At 36.9% G+C, this 13,108-nt stretch overlaps 1 protein-coding gene and 1 pseudogene across 1 annotated transcript in view; both read left to right on the top strand.

Annotated features, from left to right (window-relative positions):
* The window catches only part of DZIP3 (DAZ interacting zinc finger protein 3), a 138,519-nt gene that overhangs the window by 109,458 nt on the left and 15,953 nt on the right, over positions 1-13,108 (top strand). The window lies entirely within an intron of this gene.
* LOC125174497 (proteasome subunit beta type-3-like) lies at positions 12,138-12,825 on the top strand (annotated as a pseudogene).

Below are 13,108 nucleotides of genomic sequence, written 5' to 3'. Positions count from 1 at the left end.
ACCACAGAATTCAGCAGGTATGTGGCATGGAGAGGTGAACTTGGGGAGAGAGAAGCTGTGGAGGGCAGGGAGCCGCTTTTGCATGTGGAGAGAGGATGGAGATGGGGGGGGGTGGGGAATTTGGGAAAAGCACCCTTCCCCAAAAGTAGCTGGAGAGAAAGAGGAAAATTGGAAACAGCTGCAAGGACTGAACTAAAAAGGAAGAAAGGAGAAAAGAGGGTTTAGATTCCATTAAGACTAAACAGGGTGAGTGCAGAGTCTGAAACTCCACAGCTCGATACCTGGCGGTGCTCTGGTGGGAAGGGCGAATCCCCAGGAGCAGAGTGGGGTCCGGGAGATTCTTGGGCCACACGGGGAGAAGCAGTTCCATTGCTGGAAGGACATTTAGTAGAAGCTGTGAGGCTACCTGGGCGCAGCAGACCTCAGAGAACAGCCACATTCACTGGTGCGGGGAAAAAGGTCATTGGGGGTGAAGCCTGGTGCCAGATGTATGTTGTGACTTTCCATAATCCCTGAGGAGCTGCTGCTACACTGTTTCGTGAACTTTTTTGGGGGCTATCTGGCACCTGGCTGCAGTCTCCGGGCATCGGCAGCAGCATGGTCCTGCAAGCGTTCCTGGGTGTGGCCAGCACTTGGCCATTGCTCGGTGAGACCCTCCGCAGAGGGGCGGAATGGGTCAAAGCCACAGTCCCTCAGAAGGGGGGGCCAGAGAAGGCAGCCACATATGAGACAAAACTTGGGAGGGAGGTGCTGCCTGGGTCTTTGTCATGGACAGTGTAGAAGTGAGGAGTGGACAGAAGCTGAAGATGAAGGACGGGTGCACAATTACTGATCAGGGAGAAGAGAGTTCCAGTACTAGAGACTGAGTAGCTCGGTGACACCATTTTCACCACTTCCACGCATGCGTATACTCACCTACAAGCACCACAGCAATCCATCCCAGTAGGCTATCAGCGCCATCTAGTGGAGAAGGAAGCCATTACACTAAGCCCTGCCCAACTGGGCCAACCTCGCTCTTCAAGAACACAAGTCTCACCACCTGCTTAGTTTACGGACTGTAAAGCACTTCACAGTTTGACTTCAAGGGGAAAACAAAGTAATTTCAGTTGTATTTCAGTCTGTTAGGTCCATCTATTCGATTTTCTTTCTTTCTTCCTTTCTTTCTCTCCTCTTTCATTTCTTTTCTTGAATACAGAAAGAAAAAATTCATTTTTATTTTCAATTTTTATTAAAAATATTTTTATTTTTTTCTACTATATTTTTTACTTTTGTTTAAATTTTTTCAAATTCTATTTTACTTCCATCATTTTATTTTAGTCTACTTCATTGTATTCATTTTTTCAAGTTTTCAAATGATTTCCTTTTTTTTCCTTTTTTCTCTAATCTATCAAGCCACTTTCAATACCCAGACCAAACCACACCTAGGACCTAGCATCATTTATTCAAATTTTTGTGTGTGTATTTGTTTTTAATTTTAATATTTTTATAATTTTAATTTTTTTTATTTTAATTTTTCTACCTCCTTAATTCCTTTTCTACATTCAAAATGATGAAATGAAGGAATTCACCCCAAAAGAAAGAGAGGAAGAAATGACAGCCAGGGGCTTAACCAATACAGATACAAGCAAGATGTCTGGACCAAAATTTAGAATCATAAGAATACTAGCTGGAGTTGACAATGGATTCGAATCCTTTTCTGCAGAGAAAAAAGAAGTAAAACCTAGGCAGGATGAAATAAAAAATTCTATAACTGAGCTGCAATCTCGAGTGGATGCTGCAGAGGCAAGGATGGAGGAGGCAGAACAGAGAATCAGCGATATGGAGGACAAACTTTTTTAATTTTTTTAAATTTTTTTTTCAACGTTTTTATTTATTTTTGGGACAGAGAGAGACAGAGCATGAACGGGGGAGGGGCAGAGAGAGAGGGAGACACAGAATTGGAAACAGGCTCCAGGCTCCGAGCCATCAGCCCAGATGGAGGACAAACTTATGGAGAATAATGAAGCAGAAAAAAAGAGGGAGATTAAGGCAAAAGAGCATGATTTAAGAATTAAATCAATGACTCATTAAAAAGGAACAACATCAGGATCATAGGCGTCCCAGACAAGGAAGAGAGAGAAATAGGGGTAGAAGGGTTATATGAGCAAATCATAGCAGAAAATTTTCCTAACCTGGGGAAAGACACAGACATCAAAATCCAGGAAACACAGAGGATCCCCATTACATTCAACAAAAACTGAGCATCAACAAGGCATAGCAGAGTCAAATTCACAAAACACTCAGGCAAGGAGAGAATCATGAAAGCAGCAAGAGAAAAAAAAGTCCATAACCTACAAGGGAAGACAGATCAGGCTTGCAGCAGACCTATCCATAGAAACTTGGCAGGCCAGAAAGGAGTGTCAAGATATATTCAACGTGCTGAATCAGAAAAATATGCAACCAAGAATTCGTTATCCAGCAAGGCTGTCATTCAAAATAGGAGAGAGAAAGTTTCCCAGACAAACAAAAATTAAAGGAGTTTGTGACACTAAACCAGCCCTACAAGAAATTTTAAGGGGGACTCTCTGAGGGGAGAAAAGATGAAAAAAAAATAGATGATAGATAGATACCAAAAGCAACAAAGATTAGAAAGGATCTGAGAACACCACCAGGAACTCCAACTCTACAAGCAACATAATGGCAATAAATTGTTATCTTTCAGTACTCACTCTAAATGTCAATGGACTCAATGCTCCAATTAAAAGACATAGGGTAATAGAATGGGTAAGAAAACGAGATCCATCTTTATGCTATTTACAAGAGACCCACTTTAGACCTAAAGACACCTTCAGATTGAAAGTAAGGGGATGGAGAACCATCTATCATGCTAATGGTCAACAAAAGAAAGCCAGAGTAGCCATACTTATATCAGACAATCGAGACTTTACAATAAAGTCTGTATCAAGAGATGAAGAAGGGCATTATATCATAATTAAGGGTCTATCCTCCAAGAAGACCTAACAATTGTAAACATTTATGCACCAAATGTGGAGGCACCCAAATATATAAATCCATTAATCACAAACATAAACTCGCTGATAGTAATACCATAATAGGAGACTTCAACACCCCACTCACAGCAATCGACAGATAATCTAATCAAATAATCAACAAGGAAACCATGGCTTTGAATGACACACTGGACCAGATGGACTTAATGGATATATTCAGAACATTTCATCCTAAAGCACCTCTCCAGTGCACATGGAACATTATCCAGAATAGACCACATACTGGGACACAAATCAGTCCTCAAAAGTACAAAAAGATCAAGATTATACTGTGCATATTTTCAGACCACAACACTATGAAACTCGAAATCTACCACAAGAAAAAATTTGGAAAGGTAACAAATACTTGGAGACTGAAGAACATCCTACTAAAGAGTGAATGGGCCAACTAAGAAGTTAAAGAGGAGATGAAAAATTATATGGAAGCCAATGAAAATGATAATACCACAACCCAAAACGTATGGGACACAGCAAAGGCGGTCATAAGAGGAAAGTATATAGCAATCCAGGCCTTCCTAAAGAAGGAAGAAAGATCTCAGATACACAACCTAATCTTACACCTTAAAGAGCTGGAAAAAGAACAGCAAATAAAACCCAAAACCAGCAGAAGACAGGAAATAATAAAGATTAGAGCAGAAATTAATGTGAATAAACCTGAAAAAAAAACCCAAAAAAACAAAAACAAAACAAAAACAGTAGAATAGATCAGTGAAACCAGAAGCTAGCTCTTTGAAAGAATTAACAAAATTGATAAACCCCTAGCCAGTTTGATCGAAAAGAAAAAGGAAAGGACCCAAATAAAATCAAGAACAAAAGAGGAGAGATCACAACCAACACAGCAGTAATAAAACAATAAGAGAATATTATGAGGAATTATATGCCAATAAAATGGGCAATCTGGAAGAAATGGACAAATTCCTAGAAACATATACACTACTGAAACAAGAAGAAATAGAAAATTTGAACACACCCATAACCAGTAAAGAAATCGAATGAGTAATAAAAATTTCCCAAAAAACAAGAGTCTAGGGCCAGATGGCTTTCTGGGGCAATTCTACCATTTAAGGAAGAGTTAACACCTATTCTCTTGAAGCTGTTCCAAAAAAATAGAAATGGAAGGAAAACTTCCAAACTCTTTCTATGAGGCCAGCATTACCTTGATTCCAAAACCAGACAGAGACACCACTAAAAAGGAGAACTATAGGCCAATTTCCCTGATAAACATGGATGCAAAAATCCTCAACAAGATATTAGCCAACCGGATCAAACAATACATTAAAAAAAATTATTCACCATGACCAAGTGGGATTTATACCTGGGATGCAGGGCTGATTCAATATCTACAAAACAATTAACGTGATTCATCACATCAATAAAAGAAATTTGACAAAATACAGCATGCTTTCTTGATAAAAGCCCTCAAGAAAGTAGGGATAGAAGAATCATACCTCGAGATCATAAAAGCCATATATTAATGACCCAACGCTAATATCATCCTCAATGAGGAAAAACAGATTTTCTCGTAAGGTCAGGAACAAGACAGGGATGTCCACTCTCACTACTGTTATTCAACATAATATTGGAAGTCTTAACCTCAGCAATCAGACAACACAAAGAAATAAAAGGCATCCAGATCAGCCAGGAGGAGGTCAAACTTTCACTCTTCGCAGATGACATGATACTCTATGTGGAAAACCCAAAAGATTTCATCAAAAAACTGCTAGATCTGATTCATGAATTCAGCAAAGTTGCAGGATATAAAATAAATGCACAGAAATCAGTTTCATTCCTATTCACCAACAAGGAAGCAACAGAAAGAGAGATCAAGGATTGATCCCATTTATAATTGCACCAAAAACCATAAAATACCTAGGAATAAATCTAACCAAAGAGGTGAAAAATCTATACACTGAAAACTATAAAAAGCTTATGAAATAAATTGAAGAAGACACCAAAAAATGGAAAAAGATTCCATGCTCCTGGATAGGAAGAACAAATATTGTTAAAATGTCAATACTACCCAAAGCAATCTACATATTCAGTACAATCCCTATCCAAATAACATGAGCATTCTTCACAGTGCTCTAAAAAATAATCCCTAAAATTTGTATGGAACCAGAAAAGACCCTGAATATCCAAAGTGATATTGAAAAAGAAAACCAAAGCAGGAGGCATCACAATCCTGGACTTCAACCTATGCTACAAAGTTGTAATCATCAAGACAGCATGATACTGGCACAAGAACAGACACTCAGATCATTGGGACAGAATAGAGAACCCAGAAGTGGACCCACAAATGTATGGCCAATCTTTGACAAAGCAGGAAAGAATATCCAATGGAATAAAGACAGTCTCCTCAGCAAGTGGTGCTGGGAAAACTGGACAGCAACATGCAGAAAAATGAACCTGGACCACTTTCTTACACCAGGCACAAAAATAAACTCAAAATGGATGAAAGACCTAAATGTAAGACATTTCCTCCTCCTTGAGGAGAAAGCAGGCAAAAACCTCTTTGACCTTGGCCGCAGCAACTTCTTACACAACACATCTCCAGAGGCAAGGGAAACAAAAGCAAAAATGAACTACTGGGACCTCATCAAAAAAAAAGCTTCCGCACAGCAAAGGAAACAATCAGCAAAACTAAAAGGCAACCGACAGAATGGGAGAAGATATTTGCAAACGACATAACAGGTAAAGGGTTAGTATCCAAAATCTATAAAGAATTATCAAACTCAACACCCCAAAAACAAATAATCCAGTGAAGAAATGAGCAAAAGACATGAATAGACATTTCACCAAAGAAGACACCCAGATGGCCACCCAACACATGAAAAAATGCCCAACATCACTCATCATCAGGGAAATAGAACTCAAAACCACAATTAGATACCACCTACACCTGTCAGAATGGCTAACATTCACAACTCAGGCAACAACAGATGTTGGCAAGGATGTGGAAAAAGAGGATCTCTTTTGCCCTACTGGTGTGAATGGAAACTGGTGCAGCCACTCTGGATAACTGTATGGGGGTTCCTCAAAAAAATTAAAAATGGAATTACCCTATGACCCAGCAATTGCACTACTAGGTATTTGTCCAAGGGATACAGATGTGCTGTTTTGAAGGGACACATGCACCCCAATGTTTATAGCAGCACTATCAACAATAGCCAAAGTATGGAAACAGCCCAAATGTTCATCGATGGGTGAATGGATAAAGAAGATATGGCATATATATACAATGGAGTATTACTCGGCAATCAAAAAGAATGAAATCTTGCCATTTTCAACTACATGGATGGAACTAGAGGGTATTACGCTAAGCGAAATTAATCAGAGAAAAACAAATATCATGTGACTTCACTCATATGAGGACTTTAAGACACAGAACAGGTGAACATAAGGGAAACAAAAAATATAAAAACAGGGAGGGGGACAAAACATAAGAGACTTTAAATATGGAGAACAAACAGAGGGTTACTAGAGGGCTTGTGGAGGGGGGATGGGCTAAATGGGTAAAGGACATTAAGGAATCTACTCCTAAAATCATTGTTGCACTATATGCTAATTTAGATCTAAATTTTAAAAAAAAATTAAAAAAAATAAAAAGAATACTTTACCCAGCACGGTTATCATTCAGAATAGGAGAGATAAAGACTTTCCCAGTCAAACAAAGGAGTTCATCATCACTAAACTAGCCTTACAAGAAATGTTAAAGACAATTCTTTCAGTAGAAAATAAAGGCCATAATCAGGACTAAAACAAAAATTATGAAAGGAAAATTCATGACTAAAAGCAAACATGTAGTAAAGGAAGTAGTTTAATCACTTATAAAGGTAGTATGGAATTAAAACCCAAAAGCAGTAAAATCTATATCCTCAAAAAAAAAAAAACAGTTGAGGGATATGATACACAAAAAGTTATAAACTATTACAACAAATACATGAAACATGGAGGGGGGACTAAAAATTTATGCCTTTAGAGTGTGTTCAAACTTAAGCAACCACCAACTTAACATAGACTGCTGTACACATAAGATGTTATATACAAATCCAATGGTAACCCCAAATCAAAAACCTATAATAGATACACAAAAAATAAAGAGAAATGAATCCAAGCATAACACTAAAGAAATCCATCAAGCCACAAGAGAAAAGAGCAATAGAAGAAGGAGGGAACAGAGAAGAACTACACAAACAACCAGGAAAAAATTAACAAAATGGCAATATGTACATACTTATTAATAATTACTTTAAATGGACTAAATGCTCCAATCAAAAGACCTAGGGGGGCTGACTAGATTTAAAAAATTAGATGTGTATTAATGCTGCCTAGAAGAGACTCACTTAAGACCTAAAGACATGTAGGCTGGAAATGAAGGGCTGAAAAAACATACCATACAAATAGAAGGAAAAATAAAGAAGAAAGGGGAGCAATACTTAGACATAATATACTTTAAAACAAAGACTAGTAAGAGACAAAGAACACTATATAATAAGGGATCAATACAATAAGAGGATATAGCAGTTATAAATATCTATGTATCTAACATAGGAGCACCTAAATACATAAACCAAATATTAACAGACATAAAGGGAGAAACTGACAATAATACAATAGTAGTAGGGGACTTTAACAACCCATTTACATTAATAGATCATTCAGACAGAAAATTAACAAGGAAAGTGTCTTTGAATGGCATATTAGACCAGATGGACCTAACAAATATATACAGAATAGCCCATCCAAAAATAGCAGAATACACATTCTTTCCATGTGTATATGGAACATTCTCCAGGATAGATCACTTTAGACCACAAAAAAGTCAATAAATTTAAGAAGATTGCAATCATATTAAGCAACTTTTCCAACCACAATGGTATGAAACAAATCAATTACAAGAATATCTGGAAAACACAAAAGGACATGGAGGCTAAACAAGCTACTAAACAATGAATGGGTTAACCACGAATAAAAAAGGAAATTTAGAAAAAAATACATGGAGACCAGTGCAAATGAAAACACAATGGTCTTGGGCACCTGGTTGGCTCAGTTGGTTAAGCTACTGACTTTGGCTCAGGTCTTGATCTCTTGGTTCATGAATTCGAGTCCCTCATCGGGCTCTGTGCTGACAGCTCAGAACCCGGAGCTTGTTTAAGATTCTGTCTCTCCCCCTCTCTCTACCCCTCCTATGCTCTTGCTCCATCTCAATAATAAATAAACATTTAAAAAATTAAAAAAAAGAAAGAAAACAAAATGGTCTGAAATCTTGGAGATGCAGCAAAAGCAATTCTAAGAGGAAAGCTTATCGTGATATGGGCCTACCTTAAAAAAAATAAAAATAAAAAACAAAAAACCTCAAACACCTAACCTTACACCTGAAGCATTAGGAAGAGAACAATGAACAAAGACCAAAGCTATTACAAGGAAGGAAAATTAAGATTAGAGTTGAAATAAATGAAATAGAGACTAAAAACAATACATAGATAAGACCAATGAAACCAGGAGCCGGTTCTTTGAGGAGATAAACTAAATGATAAACCTTCATCAAACTCATCAAGCGAAAAAGAGGACTTGAGGCATGTGGGCGACTCAGTTGGTTAAGTGTCTGACTTCAGCTCAGGTCATATCATGGTTTGTGAGTTCAAGCCCCATGTTGGGCTCTGTGCTGACAGCTCAGATCCTGGAACCAGCTTCAGATTCTGTGTCTTCCTCTCTCTCTGCCCCTCCTCTGCTCACATGTGCTCATTCTCTCTCAAAAATAAACATTTGGGGTGTCTGGGTGGCTCAGTTGGTTAAACGTCTGACTTTGCCTCAGGTGATGATCTCACAGTTCATGAGTTAGAGCCCTGCATTGAGCTTCTTGCCAGCAGTGCCGAAACCTGCTTGGGATTCTCACTCTCTCCTCTCCCTCTGTTCCTCCCCTGTTCACACTTTTTCTGTATCTCAAAATAAACTTTCAAAGATCTTTTAAAAAATTAAAAGTAAATAAATAAACATTAAAAAAATTTAAAAAGGGAGGACTCAGAATCAGAAACAAAGAAGAGAAAATAACCAATACCACAGAAATACAAGGAATTATAAGAGAATATCATAAAATTTATATGTCAACAAATTGGACAACCTACAAAAAAAGGGGGGGGGTAAATTCTTAGAAGTATATAATCTTCCAAAACTAAATCAGGAAGAAACAAAAAATTTGAACAGACTAATTACCTGTTATAAAATTGAACAGTACTCAAAAAACTCCCAACAAAGTCCTGGACCAGATCACTTCATAGGTGAATTCTACCAAACATTTAAAGAAGAGTTAATACCTATTCTTCTCAAGCTATTCCTAAAAGAAGAAGGAAAATTTCCAAATTTATTCTATAAAATCAACATCATCCTAATACCAAAACCTGACAAAGGCAACTATTAAAAAACAAACAAACAAACCCTACAGGCTGGGGCGCCTAAGTGGCTCAGTCAGTTAAGTGTCCAACTCTTGGTTTTGGCTCAGGTCATGATCTCATGATTCATGAGATCAAGCCCCACATTGGGCTCTGTGCTGACAAGGATTCTCTCTCTCCCTCTTTCTCTTTCCCTCCCCTACTCATGTTTGCACGCTCTCTCTCTCTCTCATAATAAATAAATGAACTTAAAAAAAACTTACAGGCCAATATCAATATCTCTGATGAACATAGATGCAAAAATCCTCAACAAAATATATCAACTGAATTCAGCAATACATTTTTTAAATCATTCACCACAATCAAGTAGGATTTATTCCAGGGATTCAAGTGTAGTTCAGTATTCACAAGTCAATTGATGTGATGTATCACGTTAAGAAAAGATAAAAACTGTATGATCATTTCCATAGATGCAGAAAAAACATTTGAAAAATACATTCATTTATGATGAAGTTTCTGAACAAAGTGGATTTAAAGGGAACATAGCTCCACATAATAAAGGTCATATATGAAAAACAGCTAACATCATACCCAATGGAGAAAAACTAAAAACTTTCCTCCAAGATCAGGAACAAGAAAAGGATGTCTATTCACTCCCACCACTTTATTCTACATAGCACTAGAAGTCCTAGCTGTGGAAATCAGACAAGAAAAATAAAAGGCATCCAAATTAAAAAGTGAAACTGTCACTATTTGTAACTGACTTGATAATCTCTCTATAAAACCCTAAAGACTCCACCTAAAAACTATTAGAAATAAAGTAGTCAGTAAATTTGCAGAATACAAAATAAACATACAGAATCTGTTACATTTCTATACACTAATAACAAAGTAGCAGAAAAATAAATTTTTAAAAAAGCAATCCCATTTGCAATTGCACCACAAAATATAAAATACCGAGGAATAAACTTAATCAAGGAAGTAAAAAACCCATACTCTGAAAACCATAAAACACTCATGAAAAAATTGAAGATGATATAAACAAATGGAAATATATTCCATGCCAATGGATTTAAGAAGAATTAATATTGTTAAAGTGTCCACAATGTCCAAAGCTATCTGCAAATTCAGTGCAATCTTGATTGAAACACCAACAACACTTTTCACAGAACTAAAATTATACTGAAATTTGTATGAAGCCAAAAAAAAGCTACTCAAATAGCTAAAACAATGTCAAGAAAGAAGAACAAAGCTAGAGGTACCACAATCCCAGGTTTCAAGGTATAAACTACAAAGCTATAAAAAAGCAGTATGGTACAAAAATAGACACAAAGATCAACAGAATAGAGATGCCAGATATAAACCCATGTTTATATGGTCAATCTATAATAAAGTAGGCAAGAATATACAGTGGGGGAAAGTCCCTTCAATAAATGGTACTGGGAAAACTGGACCATATGCTTTAATACCCTACACAAAAATAAATTCAAAATGGTTTAAACACCTAAATGTGAGATCTGAAACCATAAAACTTCTAGATAAAAATATATGCAGTAATCTCTCATTGCCTTAGCAACGTTTTTCTAGATATGTCTCCAGGTAAAGGAAAAAAAAGCAACAACAAACTATTGTGACTACCACAAAATAAAACTCTTTTGCATAGCTAAGGAAACCGTCAACAAAATGAAAAGACAACCTACTGAATGAGAGAAGATCTTCACAAATGATTTATCTGATAAGGGGTTAATAACCAAAATGTATGAAGAACACAAAATTTGATATCAAAAAAGTAATTTTATCAAAAAATGGGCAGAAGATCTTAATAGATATTTTTCCACAGAAATACAGATGGCCAACAGACCCACAAGAAAAAAGATGCTCAACATTGCTGATTATCAGGAAAATGCAAATCAAAACCACAATGAGATATCACCTTATACTGTCAGAATGGCTATTGTCAAAAAGACAAGAAATAATACATGTTAGTGAGGAGGTGGAGAAAAAGAAAATCTTGTGCACAGTTGGTGGGAATGCAAATTGGTACAGCCACTGTGGAAAACAGTATGGAGATTTATCAAAATATTAAAAACAGAAATGTTACATGATTCAGTAATTTCTCTACTGGGTATTTACCCAAAGAATACAAAAACACTAATTTGAAAATATATGTGCATCCCTGTGTTTATGGCAGCATTATTTATAATAACAAGTTATGGAAGCAACCTAGGTCTATAAATAGATGAATGAATAAAGATTCAGTGTGGGGTGTGTTTGTGTGTGTGTGTGTGTATGTGTGTGTGTGTGTGTGTGTGTACGCACGTGCATGTGCATGTGCAAGCTGGAATATTGCTCAGCCATGAAAGAGGTGAAACCTTGTCCTTTGTGACAACATAGATAGACCTAGAGGGTATTACACTATGTGAAACAAGTCATATAGAAAAAGACAAATGCCATATGATTTCATTTACATGTGGGACCTAAAAAGCAAAACAAATGAATGAACAAACAAACAAAGACTCTTAAAAACAGGGAACAAACTGGTGGGTGCCAGAGAAGAGGGGGTGGGTGATATAAAGGAGATTAAGAGGTACAAATTTCCAGTTATAAAATAAGTAAGTCATGGAGATGAAAAGTAGAGCATAGGGAATATAGCCAATAATATTGTAATAACATTGTATGGTGACAGATAGTGATGACAATGATCATGGTAAGTTGTGACTAATGTATAGAATTCTTGAACCAGTGTCATACACCTGAAAATAATACAAAATTGTATGTTAATTACACCTCAATAAAAAATAAAGCAAAGGGAGAATACAATTAGTCCTACTTCCAGGCCCAGGTGATAACCACAGACTTCCAGAAGATTTTTCCATGGCTGACTGGCTGTACATCAGATTGGCTGGACTCACCACCAATGTCCAGACTACTGCTCTGCACCTCAAGTTCTGGATGAACGTGTATGAGCTATAGTATGGCTGGCAGATAAAGCCTTAAACCTTCATGAGCATAGTGGCCAACCTCCTTTCTGAGAAATAGTTTGGCCAGTACTACACTGACCTAGTAATTGCCCAATTAGTTTCCAAAATCTTTAAGCCCTTCATTGCCCTTTAGACCTCATCAGCTACCCCACGGTGACTGACGACTTTCTGGTCATCAGCATATGCGATAAACAAATGTATGGGATATATGAGTCCCTTTGGGAGCCAAACATGAATCTAGAGCACCTGTTTGAATTCATATAACAAGCCATGCTTAAAGCTATGGACCAGGATGCAGTGTCAGACATAGGAGTCATTGTTCACATCATTGAAAAGGACAAAATCACCACCACAACACTGAAAGGGACTTACCCTCAGTACCCAGAGCCCACTTTAAAAAATTAGGTTTTCATTCACACACAAACACTTCTTACATCACACAAAAAATTTACTCAAAATGATTAAACTCTTGAAGACCTGAAACCATAAAACTCTAAGAAAACAAAGGCAGTAATGTCCTTGACATCAGTTTTGTCAATGAGTTTTTTGATCTGACACCAAAAGTAAAAACAAGTGGGACTACATCAAACTAAAAAGCTACTGTACAGCAAAGGAAGCAAAGTATATTAAAAAAAAAAAAAAAGGTACTGCACAACAAAATGAAAAGGCAACAAACCGAAGGGGAGAA

This window comes from Prionailurus viverrinus, chromosome C2, assembly GCF_022837055.1.
Source record: "Prionailurus viverrinus isolate Anna chromosome C2, UM_Priviv_1.0, whole genome shotgun sequence".
In the NCBI taxonomy this organism is placed as follows: Eukaryota; Metazoa; Chordata; class Mammalia; order Carnivora; family Felidae; genus Prionailurus; species Prionailurus viverrinus.
Note: the sequence above shows the minus strand (reverse complement) of the source record. Positions and strands in the feature narration are given on the sequence as shown.